Source organism: Micrasema longulum, unplaced genomic scaffold, assembly GCF_059751315.1.
Source record: "Micrasema longulum isolate JH-2025_06_02 unplaced genomic scaffold, ASM5975131v1 h1tg000521l, whole genome shotgun sequence".
In the NCBI taxonomy this organism is placed as follows: Eukaryota; Metazoa; Arthropoda; class Insecta; order Trichoptera; family Brachycentridae; genus Micrasema; species Micrasema longulum.
Window position 1 is genome coordinate 357,863 of NW_028277718.1, and position 16,758 is coordinate 374,620.

General features: G+C 31.7%; 1 protein-coding gene across 1 annotated transcript in view; it reads right to left on the reverse strand.

The window, feature by feature from the left end:
• The window catches only part of LOC148280870 (acyl-CoA Delta-9 desaturase-like), a 202,620-nt gene that overhangs the window by 151,299 nt on the left and 34,563 nt on the right, over positions 1-16,758 (reverse strand). The window contains exon 2 of the mRNA XM_088227656.1: positions 3,400-3,457. The gene's annotated coding sequence lies outside the window, so the exon portion shown is untranslated. The remainder of the gene's footprint in view (positions 1-3,399; positions 3,458-16,758) is intronic.

Genomic DNA, 16,758 nt, shown 5'->3' on the forward strand with positions numbered 1-16,758 from the left:
GCGAGTTATTTAGATCTAAATTTGTTGCAACGGAAAAAAAACATTTTTAGGAAGGGAATATGGAAAGTAGGCATTTACGGGGCTTATGACCTGTTTTTAACTAACTGGTTAAAGAAGAAGTATCAAAATTATACAATCGTTTTCAGACGTTGCCCAGTAGGTGAATTAGTTCAACTGGATTAATCTCACCCACATAATAAAGGTTTCAGCTCATTTAGTTCGCAAAAGTCACAGGCTAGCATGGAGACATGCATATTTTATAGGCCCAAAAATGTTTAATTCTTTTTTACTGATAATATTTCATTGACCACAAACTTTCAAAATTTTCCTTCTTTTAAAAAACAGACACTATCCTTGATTCAAACTAAAGATATTACCTCTTTTTTGAAAAAGGAACATTTTTATGTTTTTTTTTATATTGTATATTTCTCATTTCCTTTATTAATTGCTATAAAATATAAAAGTACCTTTTAATCTTTACAGAATATTTTCTTTTTTCTTTCTTATATAACACAAAATATTATACATGTCTATTTATTATAGGAGCAAAAATTCATAAACATTTCTTGTATACCCACAAACAGGCCATGCCTTTGTGAGGTGTTTTTGTTTACTATTTTTACTGTTGATATGTATTTTATTAATATGTATTTCATTGATTTATACTTATTTTTTTTATTACTCTGTTTTACCTCTTATGTTTATTGTAAAAAAAATAGAAATAATTAAAAAATAATAAAATGGAAGAGTTGAGGAAATGTGGATGTTAAACCTGGGTAGAATGGTCAATGTTACTCAGTGTGTAAAGTGGCCACTATTTATTTATTTATTAATGAAAAAATACACGGTTTTTAAACTTTACATATTACATTTTATTACATATTTTATTTGTACGAAGTATTCCCAATCAGCAAAAGTGCTGGTATGAGGGGATATGATATATATAATAACACAATAGTTTAAACCCTATTATGTATGAATACACTATAAATGATATATTGCTCGAAAGAGTGAGCGAAATAAGAGACCTGGGTATAGTGTTTGATGTAAAATTAGATTTCGTTAATCATATTAACAACATAACGAACAAAAGCATGAAAACATTAGGTTTCCTGCTTCGCACTGTCAAAGATTTTAATTCACTTAAAGTAATAAATATTTTGTATGTAGCACTAGTTCGCAGTCAGTTAAAATATAATTCCATTGTGTGGTCTCCTCTGTATAAATTACACATTAAGAACATAGAGAGAATTCAAAAAAAGTATTTGAGATTTGTAAATTTTAAATTAAATATTCCCTTAGATAACATAAATTACACGTATTTATTAGACACTTTAAATTTAATTTTATTAGAAGATCGTAGAAAAATAAATGACCTCCTTTTTTTATTTAAAATTTTAAATTCGGAGCTCGATTGTTGTGAACTCCTGAATCTCATTAACTTCAAAATACCAAAGCGAGTCACTAGAAGTACGGAGTTGTTTGCAACTACGAGTACATACGTGGGTACTAACTATGCACGACACTCTCCGATTCCGCGTTTACATTCCTTTAACAACAAATTTACTTGTGAAATAGACATTTTTAATACGACAATTATTAATTTTAAAACGTTCTTAAATGCACTGTTTGAAGCAAATTATTAATGTCGTAATAAAACTTTCTTTTTCATACAATTCTTTCTCTGTTTTTGATGTGTATTATTATTATCTTATCTCTTTCTGATATTAATTTATCAAATATTTTTGTGTACCGTATATTATATTATTTTCACATATATACTTACTGTTAACTAATTTTCATTATTTGTTTTTAACAATAATTTGTTGATACCATTTTTTTTATTTTTTTTATACTTATAAGTATGAAAATGTGTATATTTTTTTGTTTGAATTCTTTAGAAGTTAGTTACAATCTGCTTTTTAATTTCAATTACTTTTATTGTATCCATATAAAATTATTTTTTTCTTTTTTACTATGTAAAGTTTCACTTTTTATTTTGCATGGCAGTATGCTTCTTATTGTTTCTAAATGTATACAAAAAAGCATTGTTTATCTTTTAAATTTTTACGCACTATATTTGTACTTAACTGTATATTTTTTGTAAATGCCCCTTGGGCGTATTGTAAAATTAAATAAATAAATAAATAAAATAAATAAATAAAAATTTAATAAAATAACATCACATATCACTCGTCACACGGGCTGTAAGAACTGTTTTATTCGGGTGTTTTTTTAAGTACGTACACGTTTTGTATATTTTTTAGATCATTAGAAAGTGAATTGTAAAAATTTATTGCTGTATACAAAAAACTGTTTCTTTTTCTGTTGGTCCTAGGTTGTTTGCAAATTAAATTATTTGACGCTCTTGTATTTATTTTATGTATGTTTTAGTTAAAATTATTTTATTTTATTCTTTTTCATCTTAAATATCATTTTTATTTTTTCTGTGTAGATCAATTCCTCTAGATTGAGCATTTTTGTTATTCTATATAAATCTGTGGTTCTAGTATATATATTAAAATTAAATGTTACTTTAAGTGCTTTATTCACTGTTCTTTGTATTGATTCTTGCATACGTTTACTACATTGCGACCATATTATTAATCCATATACAAAGTGCGGAAGTATAAAAGCATTGTGTATCATTAATTTTATACTTTTGTCCTTTTGTCCTTATGTCTTTACATCTGTTTTTCTCATTATTCCAATAATTCCACCTAGTTTTTTTTCATAACTGCTTTGATATGTTTTGTCCATGCTAATTTTTCTGGTCATAAGCCCTGTAAATGCCTAGACTTCTTCCCTACTTAAAAACGTTTTCCCTCTCTGTTGCAACAAATTTAGAGTAAAAATTGCATTCCGTGTTGCTCCGACGCGTTGTGAAGTGCAACGCAGTGACGGTCTAGTGCGGTTTGACCTTTAGTCTCATTACAGGTGTTTGATGACACAAGGTTGAGGTGCGCAAATTATAGGCCAATGACAGATAATAGGCATTGACTGGTTTTGTCAACAGTTCGATGACCGACCGTTGTCCAATCATTACTCTTGTAGTCTAGCGTATTGTACTGTCACCTCCAGTCTCCCAAATTCGATGCGTAATGACGAATACCTAAGCATCATCATAACAACATTGTTATTCCTGTCAACTTCCGTACTGAGAGGCCAGATATTTAAAACAAGTTTTTTAAACATGCGTCACTGAAAATCTTTCGAAATAAATAATAAAAAATTCAAATAGTACTAATAACGCAGCTTGTGTTGGTTAAATTTTTACATTCTTTAAATTGTTATGTAAAAGGTAAAGGGTTCGATTTCGAATAAATGTATTTTTATTATTGACATATTAATAAGGCAAAAAAACGATAAAATAGGTACGATTTATTTTTATAAACTTACCAATACTGTGTACCTTTGTAATTTTCAGTTGTTTTCAGGATCAAAATGATTGCTGAACCTGAAAATAAAATAAAACCACATTATGTTTAAAGGTTTAAAAATGTATCATAAGATTCTTGAATGTGTAAAGAGTGGAAAGAGTGTGAATGAATTTAAAAATAAATGTTTAGTTTACTTTAAGATGATATAATTAATCATGTAATTAAAGTAAGTGTAAATATTTGTACACAAATTGTTATACAAGCTAACTTAAGAAATAAATCATAAAAAAAGATCCGAACTTTGACCTTCGCTTTATCATTATTCGAATCTCGCACACTACGAATTATTTTTTATTTTTTTACAGTTTTATCATAGACCCAATTATATGTTTTTTTATGTCCTGACTTGTTAGAAAATTCCGTGTTAAGTCAGGACTCTTCGATATATAAGTCAAAAATATTTATTAACATATTAAAACAATATACAAAATAATAATAGAAAAATATAAATAGTAAAAATTATAATAGAAAATTATAAATGATTAAAATTTATACATGCCGAAAATGGAATGCAGAAAAGTTATATAATAATAGGTATGACAGTGATGAATATACACATGTACGTATATGGATAATAATGAAGACAGCAGCGATGTTATATATTTATTCTCGAAGCAATCTCATACAGTGGTCTCCACCCCTCAATACAATCCAATTATGGATCTTCAACTTAAATATTGAAGTTGTTTTGGAGAACTTAATATGTTCATCCAAGACGTTGAACACTCTTGGAGCTATATATGAAAAGTGTCTCCGAGCAAACATCGTACGTGTTCTCGGTATTAAGAAGTTTAGGTTCCGCGAAAACCTCGTACGGGCATTTTGTTGGCAGTTGGGACCTCCTTCCGTAGTCGCCTGACCAGAAAATTGTGAATACATTATTTTTTTTAATTTAAATTTAATTGATAAACCTTTACGGATTACATACATTTAATCAAATATTTTTACTTTAAAAATTTACATTCTACTGTTAATAATAATATTTTTAACATCTTTTGTAAAGGTTGTCTGAGTCTTTTGCTTAGTTTTGTCTGGTAGTTTATTGTATAATTTCAGTCCATGGTTTATTAGTCTCGATTGTCCTTTTCTCGTTTTAAAAGGTTGTATACGATATTTTTCTGATATTCTCATATTGTGTTCATGTTTACTACAGTGTTTTTCAAGTTTTAATTCTTCGTCTACAATTACATCAGTGGCTTATTTATGAATACATTTTAAGGATTCTAGTTTAAAGAGTTCAGTTACATTTAATTGTTTAGTTTGTTTAAAAAGTTCTTTAGTTACTGTTGGAAAGGGAAGGTCATATACTAACTTTAATATTTTATTTTGCTGTCTTTGTAGTCTGTTTATGTCTTTTTGATTTCCTGTTTCTCATGGTAGTTGCATATAACATAATTTAGGTTTTACAAAGGCTCCATACATTTTTTTTTCCTTTATTGGAACAAAGTTTTTGATTTTAAAAATAGATTTGACGGATATCAAGAACTTTTAACAATTGACATAATGGTTCAGATGGGTAGGTCGGAGGGCACCGAAGTATAACTCAAAGAACAAGTTTTTGCGTCTTGATTAGGGGGTTCATGTCAATTGTCGAGCAACCTCCCCAGCCAATTATGCCATAAGCAGCCACCGATTGAAAAAGCGGAAAGTAGACATTTTTAAGAGTGTTAACGTCCAGGATGTTTCTGAGTGAGTTAAAGACATATTTTGAATAGTCATTAGAAATCCATTATTGTTCGTCAATATATTGTCGAAAATTGCAGTAAATACAAATACTACTCCTTTTTTTAATTTGCCAATAGGTCATTTTTTAATACTTTTCATATACATTTTATCAAGAAATCTAATAAGTGTACAATAAATATCGTTTTTTTTTAATAGGCTTTTAGTGTGCTGTTCCTAAAACAAAACAAACAAACCATCACGCTGTTTCCTCCTAGGTGTAGGCAGAGAGGGTAAAACGCCACATCCCTCTGTCTTTGCATACAGACATCGCTTTCTCAAAAAAAAACATGTATTAATTATGCAATTCTATTATTTTTTTAAAAATATAATTTAAACAATGTCTATGAACAAAAATCATCTTACCTTTATGTCACAAAATGTTCCAAGATGCCATGCGGTCGGTCTATCAATGCAGTGGCCTATGTACCGTTAGGTGTGTAAAGGGAAATATAACTTTAGTTATATTTTTACATACCACAAAAAAAGTTATGAAAAAAGAATGTCCAATTTGTTATAAAGCTATTTTAAAAACTGTACCCTTTTAGATGCACGTTTGATTAAATAGATATAGGTACTTTATAGTAACCAAATACCGCTTCAATGTTGTGCCGACCAAAATTGTCTAGCATTTAATTCGTGACAACTGTTTTTCCGCCTTCTGTATATGTAGTTGTAGATTGTTATGTTGCCATTTAAAGACAAAAATTATTTATTTATTTATTTACGCTTACGCTTCAAATCTATTCTTGGGACACAGAAACATTACCATTAAAATGACCCTTTTAAAAACATGTTTTATCTCGACCTTGCCGGGAATCAAACCTGGAACCTCAGACATGTACAGATATTACGGATCTAACCAGTAATCCAGGTGCGAAAAATCCTGTCTGAAACTCTAGTCTATACTCGGTCAAAATGAAATGATGACTATTAAACGCGTGTATAATGCCAATAATCCTACATGGGTATGAACTCTTGCACCTTGCCAAAACCCTAAACTTTTGAGTTTTGAGAGTAAGTGCTTGAGAACAGTATTAGGTATAAGATGGGTCGATTTGATAACTAAGATTGTTGTCCGAAAATGAACGCAACAGCCTCCTATAACAAGCGTTTTGAGGGTGTGGCGCTGGACCTGACTTGGACACGTGCTGCGGATGCCTCTCTTCTTCACATTTACGGACTCTTGCCGTCCAGGAAGACCGTCGATGACTATCTTTCGGCTTTATTCAGCGGAACTATGGAACGCTGGATTAAAGTGGGAGAAAGCAAGAATGTTTTCTAGTTATAGGGTATACTAGAGACGTTTTGTGATGTCAATATGCTACACTTAAGAGTGAATGTGAAAAAAAAAGATGATGATCTAGTAAACAATAAGATAGACCAGTGGTCGGCGAACCGCGGCTCGCGAGCCGCATATAGCTCTTTAGCCACGCGAGTGCGGCTCTCACGACCCAAGTTTCACTCTTCGCTTATTTTGTCAACGGGTCCTAATGAAGAACTTTTAGGATTATTGCCACTGAAAGGTCAAACACGTGGCGAGGATATTGCAAGCGCTGTAACTAAATGGACAAAAAAATATCATCATTCACTCGATAAAATTGTTTCAATTTCACCAGATGGGACAAAAAGTGCAACCGGAAAGGGAAAAAGTTATTTTTCTATCATCACGAGATACTTTTTTATCGTTGCATTATTCACCAAAAAGCGCTTTGTGCAAAGACGTCTCCTGAAGAAATGAAATATTTTGGAATTGGTAATCAAGATTGTCAACACAATTGGTCAATTATTTATTTATTTATTTTTTACATATTTATTACAGCAATTTACAAGTAATTATTTATGCAACAAATTAATTAAGTAGTAAAAATAAACATACATATTTTTTATTTTTGCTGTTCGTTCATCTAAACTGCCTAACTAGGGATAGTTTCCCCGGTCTAAGGCAGTAAATTATGTATTTTATGATAATATTAAAAAGTAATTACATTTTTATCATAATGTGTGCTTTTTCAGTCTTCAAAGTAAACAATAAATTTCCAAAGAAAACATAAATAACACCAAAATCTCTATATCCTAAGTCCTAAGTAATTACTAGAAAAACAAGAAACCAGCTTACGTCCTTCTACATCGGACAACAATTTCTCTGACTCCCTCCGACCAATGTGGATTAAAATGCAGTCAACACCTTCCTCAGCCTGGTAATCCCACCACATTTCCACGAATCTGGGATAAGGTTATATACCCTCGGGCCCATATAATATTGCTGCTTTTGAGCCAAAAAAATATGAACTGCTCTATGTATACTCAGATCCTTATTGGAGTGTCTAGTATTATGAACATGACAAACCCTTGCGTATTTTTCCCTGTTGAGATGTGTGACCACTACTGACCTCAATATATACTGTTGACGAATATCCAGCACTCGAAATTCTTTGAAAAGTGAATTACTCGGGTATCGGGTATAAAATATTTTTTTAGTTAAAATAGAGAGAGAATACGCATATTTTTTATCATGTAATAATAGAAAAAGGTCTGTTGGCTTTGAGGAAACTTTTTTATACGTAATTAAATTTGGCTTGCAAAAGAAGTCTTAATTTTGGTACCGATGATCTTTGGCTCTTTTGACTAATGAGATTGCCGACCACTGAGATAGACTCATCTCTATGGGATAATCTTTTTCATGGTGTTTCTCTGGGAGTGCTACTGAGTCGAAAATATTTAACAAGGGGTTTGGTTCAATTTCACACATAGATCTGTGTGTTTTTTTTCCGGACAAGGGTAAAGTTATGAAATCATGACTTGAAATTAGGTCACCTAAGATTACCTTTGTTACCACACGGGGATGCGCAAAATTTAAAAACAATGTTTTGTACGCTTTAACTTAACTAAAATTATCAATTTAATTTAATTTATAAGGGTCATCATCAATATGTAATCATATTATGGATGTTATTATCAAATAGATCACGGGACTGTTTGAGTAATTATTATTAGAAACTCATCAAAATTATTATCTTTTATACCCATTGTTTGATAAAAGACCTCGGCATTAATTGTTCATTGAATGGGCATTGTGTTTGCCAATTTCTTGCAACTGTTTTGTGATGTCAGAATTCCTTTTGTATTTGCCATCAACAGCAGAGCTATGAGTAATTTACATTGAAAAAAAATTGAGACATACATTGCAATGTTTTTCCTTGTATATGTACATTGTCGCTAAAGTTTGATGAATTTATGACTAAAAAAATACCAAGTTTACTATTTGGGTTTCCATCCTTATGAAAGTTTAAAAAAATTGAAATTTTTATGAGATTAAAAAAAAATAGTCAAGTTTAGTTTTTCAAACCAGTGCCCTCCACCAAATCCGAAACATATTTTTTTCTGTAAAAAAAACCTCACATACAATTTGTATTTTATCGATTTCAGTTTATTTGACTTATGTTTAAAAATTGTACATACTTAAATATCCAAACATAAGAAAACAGACGAAGATTAAATGACTTGCTATTTTTTATTTAAAATTATAACATGTTCGATTGTTGTGAACTCATAAATTTTATTGGTGTGCGAGTGCCTGGTCGAGTTACCCGATCTAATACTTTGTTCTACTGCGGTCCGTCACCGACAAATTACAGCTCAAATTCACCAGTAGTACGGATGCATGTACTTGTGAACCAATATGCTAACAACATCGATGTATTTAACGTGAGTATTGTAAATTTTAAAAATCGATGTATATGTTCCATATCAAATAGATGTTAATATTCTGAATACGGAAGTCTAGGCATTACCAGGGCTTATGACCTGTCGTTGGCTGGTTAAGGTGGGCACTTTACAAACTCTATAACGTTCACCATTCTGCCTATGTTTAAACATTCAGATTTCCTCAACCGTCTATTTGTTGACTTTTGTGAAGTTAAAGAGCTAACACCTTTATCGAGCAAAGTGGCCACCTAAACCAGCCAATGACACGTCATAAGCCCTGTAAATGCCTTGACTTCCATACTTCTCTCTCGTTATGTTTTCTCTCTCTGTTGCAACAAATTTAGATCTAAATAACTCATTTGAGAAAAATCCCAGCCTGTCTGCAAACATTTGGACAAACTCGAAACACTGTTGATGACATTTTTTTTTATTTTCATTTTACACTTTATCGGTTTTAAGATGCATTAGTTAGGCGTTGCGTAAAAATGACGTTGTATGGAATTTGGTTAAACGGTACAAATATACTATTGACCGTTTAAAAGAATAATTTTTCGAAAAAATACCCAGAGCAAAAACGCAGTTCAAAAACGGGAATTTCTCTCCCTGTGCCCTATGAAAGCCTAAATCTATGATAATGACGATAGTTATCCGTGGCCTTATCCCGCTGTATTCCTCATGGGCATGCTTGGGACCAATAGTTTGCAACAAAGAAGGGATGGATTCGCACTGACTCATTTTTTCAGACGAAAGGAGACTTTATCGAGAACTTTAAAGCCATTTTAAAGGGTAAACATTATTATATTCCTGATGGTTATCTCCGACAGCGTCAACACATACTGTTTTACCTCCCGGCTTCCAAATCCAACTTGTTTCTGACTAGGCCGACTGGAAGAGCAGTCAAGTAGCTGAACATGGTCATTTTGGAGGTCGATGTCTTTCACATTAGTGAAACTATGTGTAAGATATAATATAGATAAATACTTTTGCTATTGGAGAGTATTATATCATAATAATGTTGAACCATTGCTTAAGAGCACCTGGTTTGATATGTTGTCCCAATATAACTGCTTAAATATGTTGTTTTTGCTTTGTTATTTTGGTACAATTTAATCTATTTTTGATAAAATTTATATTGTCTGCATAGAAGGCAGATTGTTAAATTCATATTTGCCATTTGAGGCTATTCATGTTGTTTTTTTGCTAAAGTTGAAACATATAGTGAATCTTCTGAGAGATCGCTATCATGAACACAATTGCCATCTGGAGCATTTCTTTTAAAAAAAAACATATGAAACCAAAATATTTGATTGTTTCCACTCACAACATCGCCAGAAAAACAATAAGACAATGTCATACCTATGTTCGCACACTCATAACTCACCCTTAAATGGTAGATTTGCCAGCGTACAGAGTACAAGAGGCTAGAGAGTACGCTGGACTTATTAATACAACTTTGTCTATACGTCGAGTTCAACTTTTGCAAAAAGCATACTTATGCCTCTTTAGCTATCTTACTACTAGAGCAGTGCACGTTAAACTCGTCTCCGATCTGTCAATGGAGAGTTTTATAGTAACCATAAAACATTTCCTCTCGCCACGAGGACCTGACAAAACGCTTGTTCAGACAATGATATAAACTTCGTTAAAGTTAAAGCTCGATCAACGGAAATATACCGTTACATTGCATCCAATACGTTTTCAAGCTAGAGAGCTTTTTAGAGCCCTTAGAGAAGGGATGAATTACTTACTAAAATAATCACTTTGGAGAATGATTTTGCTAACAGGTAATTTGACAGGCGCGTTGCGCAGTTGGCAAAACGCTGACTGTGAAACTGGAGTCGCAGATTCGGCTACCATCAGTTGCAATAAAAAAATCCAACAAATATTTTTTCTATTTGGTGAGGGTATTGTGATGTTTATTCATAACTTTATTTCATGTCCGTTCTTTTCTACCTGCTTAAAAGATTCTAATATAAAGGTTTGGCGAGTTATTGCTTTTTTTTAATGTGGACTTTATTTTAAGGGTTGCTGAGAATCTCAAATAAAATTAGTCAAGGCGCAAATATATCGAGTGATAAGATAACAATTTGTAAAAATATGAAGAACTAATGACGGAGCTAACCTAAATAATAACAACAGTTACTTGCTGCCCGTTGTCTTTGATATCAGAACACCTTAGTCCGGAAATTCTGACACCCGCCCATTTTTCGGTGATAACTCTTTAATTTTTTCCGACTAAAAACGTATCTTCAGATACTTGAAATATTTTACTGTGGAAAGATTAATCGGATATTTGGTTCAGTCTTTTTGGAAGAGATGATGGTTGAAATACTTGCGAACTCATGCGCAAGTTGGCCCCGTTGTATAATGTGCTACCATCGCGGTGGCTATTAGGTAGAATATTGAATAAGAAAGTTCTTCCTAGGCTTGGTGGTATCGTTAGGGTAGCAGTTATTAGCACGAATACTACAACGCTCAAAGGACCAATTGTGAAACTTTGTCTTCTTCCAAATTAAGTTTAGTTATAATCTAAATTAAGTTGAAAAAGAGCCGTAATTAACTTTAATACTTGTTTTTATAATACTAAAAATAAAGACGCAGATATTTAAAAAAAAAATCTTAATTTTTTCCCATTTTAAATAAAGATAAAATAATGTGACCTTACCTGCGGTTACCCGTGCAGAGGACACTTAAGAATAAAGGTACTTTTTAAAAATATTTTTGCATGTAGGAATAAACATGTTCGTAAAGTTTAAAACACTACGTTTTTAAGATTTTAATTTATGTACACCTCTATTCCTTATATTAAACGTATAATTAAATAACAAAAACATAACATAAACTTAACATTTTTCTAGCAGTTTATTCATTATTGATTTGAGCAAATGAGACAACCCATTTTAATTAACAAATAAAAATACAATATAACAACTAAATACAATCGTTTACATTAATCAAAAATATATATTTACATTAACGTTTCCCATTACGTAAAAGAAATAAACAATTCTTGTGTACATAATGGGGAGTGACGTCTTACAATAGTTTATTTTATTTTAATTAATAATATTTTTAGGATAACATATATAAATTACAAAAAAAATAATCAACGATGTTTTTAATCAGTGTTACATAAAGAAGAATTATAGATGTACTTCTACCCAGCTCCACTGTTCTTTTTTTAATGGCCTTTTCGAATATTTTCTGATTTCTTATTGTTTTAATAGACAGTGAAAGTAAGTTATAGATTTTAATTGCATTGTACTTTAAATTATTTTGTCCGAAAGTGATATTAGTATGTATTTGTTTAAGTTAATTATATAATAGGGAGGTGCTATTGTATCAAGACTCACATGAGATTATTTTATTTTATTTATTTATGAAACATATAATACAAAATTTAATATAACGTTCCCAAGGAGTTTGTAGAAAGCTCACTTAAGGACAAAAAAATATCAATTTTTTGCTAGTTAAAAAAAATTTAGAAAAAAAATATTTTTACGTTCTTATAATTTACTCAAATTTTTCCATTTTCGAAGCCATTTTCAACGAGCTTTTAAAAAATGGAAATCATGTTGGGGTATAATAGGGTTTAAACTTCGGATCATTAATCCGTGAATCCACGACACTAGCCACAGGACCACAAACCGACTAAACGTTTTTTTGAAAACTTCATAAATTTTCAGGGCAGATAGAATGGTAGGGCAAGGGGTTGATGGAAAAATTGATTGGTTTGTGCCTGATGGACGTTAAAGGGATGAAATTCTTGTCTTCTTTACCCCTTATTTATGTTTCTTGTCATTTCTTAATATTCCTAACAATTCCGGAATATAACTATCTCCATTACTCTCTCTTTGGACGGGGGTAGATTTAGATAATTATGACAACAGTAAAATTTAAAAAAACGTTTACTTCGAATTCTTAAAATTAAAATGCAGTTTCACCAAGAGACGTCAGTAGAAAAACTACCGTTAATTTGACGAGTATTATTTTTGATGTAGACCCCTAATTCATGCAAATTACCTAGCCTCCTAAAAATGATATGGTCAAAGCACCAATAAATGACCGTTTAAGGTTCAGCTTGTAGTGAAATCTACATTAAAGGTATAAATTTCATTATTTAAGCGTACAAAATAAAAGAAAACAATAAAAACCACATTATTTTTTCTATGTATTTTAACTTTTTTATTGAAATACGAGTTTTACAATTATAATTAATATTACTCTAAAAAAATATCAGAATCACAAGTGAATGACCACTACTACATTATAAAAGACCCTTATACATTAGAATATGGATATATTCAAAAAATTGCATAAGAAATAGCATCAAGTAAAACACTTAAGCTAGGGTTTCCTAGGACAGCGGTGCCCGTATTTTAACGGCCGTAGTGAACGGTGATGCAGTAGACAGCCGTCGTAACGTCGACTAGAGAGTAGTTTCCTAGGAAAACGGTGTTAAATGGTGTTGATAACACCGTTTTCCTAGAAAACCACACTCTAGTCACCGTTACGACGGCTGTCCACTGCATCACCGTTCACTACGGCCGTTAAAATACGGGCACCGCTGTCCTAGGAAACCCTAGCTTTACCACACTTTTCTTTATAAAAACACTATCAATCTCAGAACAATAACGGGAAGACGCACTATTACCTTTTGACAACTCACAGTTCAAAACTGATAGATTTGTTTCTTACCAAAAGATTTGTCCGCCTATTGCTTTTGTCATAGTTTCTAGTGTTAAAAGTTTTTTGACTGGACACATGTAGCAATTTTTATTACATTGTGTTTTATTAACCAGTGGTCATTTACCGGGGGGTGGTTTTAATTGTGCTTTTACCGCATTTAAATTGTTGTAAAAACTTATTGAGGGGTTTGAAACTAGGAGGCTTAACTCTTTTGGAGTCCGCAGCACTCACAACTCACAACCTGAGATCGTATTGAAATACGATTTTGTATAAATACGATCGTCTTTTCCAAGGAAATAATCGACCATTTTGATTAGGTATTCTCCATCCTGGCGTTGGCCACGTGTAGCCCTGACAGCAGGCAATGTCACGTACGAATTCTGCTTCGTATAGAAACCAAGGGCAATCAACAGGTATTGTTATGGCGCTATGTTTGTTCATTATTCTAGTGATGAACGCCAGGGCTGCTACCCCGGTGTTTTTTTTAAATATTTAAATTTTACTATTGAATTAAAAAAGAGTCACCAAAATGATGTGGTTATGTTTGACAAGTAAACTACGAAATTATGATAAAACAAATAAATATAGGTACCTACCATAGAATCAAGAATAGTCCAGAAACCGCATACGCACATCAAACAGAAGGCGACTCAACTACTCATAAATTAGTAGGTTTACGTCGCTCAGTACGCAACTCCTGATTTGAATTCAACTATGCCGTGTTGTGTCCTTTTAAAGTTTAGAAAAACTGCTAGGATCTTAAAGAAACAGGATGCAATCACATTTCATGTGTAATTGGCAAAATAATGTGTATATAACAAATACATTACTTAAACATAGAATTATTTTTCCATCTGTCAGATTGTTGAAGAAACGAAAAGGAAATTTTGTTAGTGTTTCCAGGGTAGTAAATGTTTTGACCCTACTTTGCTCATCTAAAAAGAAAAATAATGAGAATTGGACCCTGAATTAAACAACTCTGTGGTGGAAATTTGACCGACATTATCTTCAAAACAACAAATATTATTTAACATGATATAAAAATATCTGTAAAATAAAATTAATTTGTTTTATATTTTATGTTTAAAGTTTATTAATTCAATTACTCTTATTAAATGACCCTTTTACTTATCTACTCTGCTGTGTCAATCAACATTTTCACGTGCACAATAAAATTTTAGATAAATCAACAGATTGCTTTTTTTTATTTGTGTTATGTTTTTTTTCCCATCAAACAACATTACGCTGCGACCTCACGAATGCGCGCGGCGAAAGTAAGGCATAGTGGGAGAATTATTGGACACAGTCCGATGTATTCAAATATGATTCTACGCTCCTTCCGGACTATTCTTAATTCTATGGTACCTACTTTCATAAAAAAATGCGGAGGTAAATGTTACTTTATTTTTCTAACATTTGCCGCGTGAAATAAAATCAAAGAGTACGAAATCAAAGCAGTTAACTGGACTACAATATAATATATTTAAGTAGGTGCTCTGCGGATGATGAACATTAATTTTCCCTTAGGTCAGTCTTGTAGTTAACAAGCGCGTTTGTCTGCCATGTAAGAGGTTTTAAGTTCTATTTCCGATATGTTTGACATGAAATATTTATTTAAAAGCACTATTTTCTACGTATTATCATTCCTGGATTGGAAACTGAAGCATATAATCGATTGAATTACCTTCATAAAAAAAAAACAAAGTTGTTAGAATACGCTGCAGTTAGAGTATTAAAGCAGTGCCTTATGCACCATTCATTGTGGAAAAGCTGATGATCATTTATTGGTTGAACTCTGTTTGTAATATCGAGTCATTGCTTAAGGGTTCCTGGGCCCCGATTACGATAGGAAGTTAACAGAATCATTTTTATGTATCTATAAGATTTTGTCAGTCTCGTGTTGTAGTGGTCAACGTGTTTACCTACCATGCAAGAGGTCTCGGATTCGATTTCCGACATTAATTTCCTAAAACATTATTTTAAATAGGTGTTTTTTTTTTGACACTTTATATACATATACAATACATATACATATACATATAAGGGCGGGCATATTCCTTTAGGACAATTTCTTCCTACCTACCCAAACCGTTCAGTTTGAGAAAATTATAAATACATGGACATATTGAATCTTACAATTTTATACAAAAATTAACAAAAATAAATTTAAAAAAATAAATTAACACTATACTATGAAGAGAGGAGAGGGGATGGGAAGGAAAGAAAAAGGATAAAGGAACAATTTTAATATTTAGATAGTGACCTTTCAATCTTGACTTAAATGTAAATAAATAAGGGGCGTCTCTAACATTAGTGGGTAGATTATTCCACAAGCGAGCGGCTACTACTGTGAAAGAGGAGGCAAGAAAATTAGAGCGATGACAGGGTATTAAAAGAGTTCTCTCGTTACTAGAACGAAAAGATAGTCCGTGTTGTGAAAGAGGTTGGATGAGTGGGTGTTTCTACACTAGAATATTTCCATAGCCCCTGGACTCGTATCTGAAGCGTAAGACTGATCATTGTACCTTCATATAACAAAAACGATCAAGATTTGCTGTGATTGGTTTACCAATGCAGTGCTATTTGCACTATAAGGCGCGGAATGGGAATCATGATGATGATAATAAATGAAATAAAAAAATCTGAACCAAAATGAGAAAATTTGTTTGAATATTTTGAATATTAGTAACCCGTAATTTGAGATTTTTAAAAATGTGTGTTAATACAATTTTCTATACAAAAAATTAAATTTTACTTAAAAGAAAATTTAATATAATTCTGTCAACTTTCCATTGCAGCACGAGCTCTGAGGTGCTATTTTAAACCACTTTCGTGGCACAAAAAAACAGTTTTTCTCGTTTTTTTTTGTATGTAAATACACAAGATAATATGGCCGCAAGAGCGTTTGGAATACCACCCCTGGCCCGATATGTCGCCACAATTTAACACTTATGTATTTCATTTTACTTGTCATGTTATTTTAGTCCAATAAATTAAAAATCTAATTTATGCATATGAGGGTATTAAAAGCAAACTTATAAATCTCCACCAAACACGGAAAATTAGTTATTGATGCCAAAATAAACCAAACATAAGCTACCTACCTAAATAATAGCTCAATTAAAACCGTCTGTAAATCTTGCAATAACAGATTCCAATAATTATACTTGACACCGCAAACTGTCAGCATTCTCCGTTG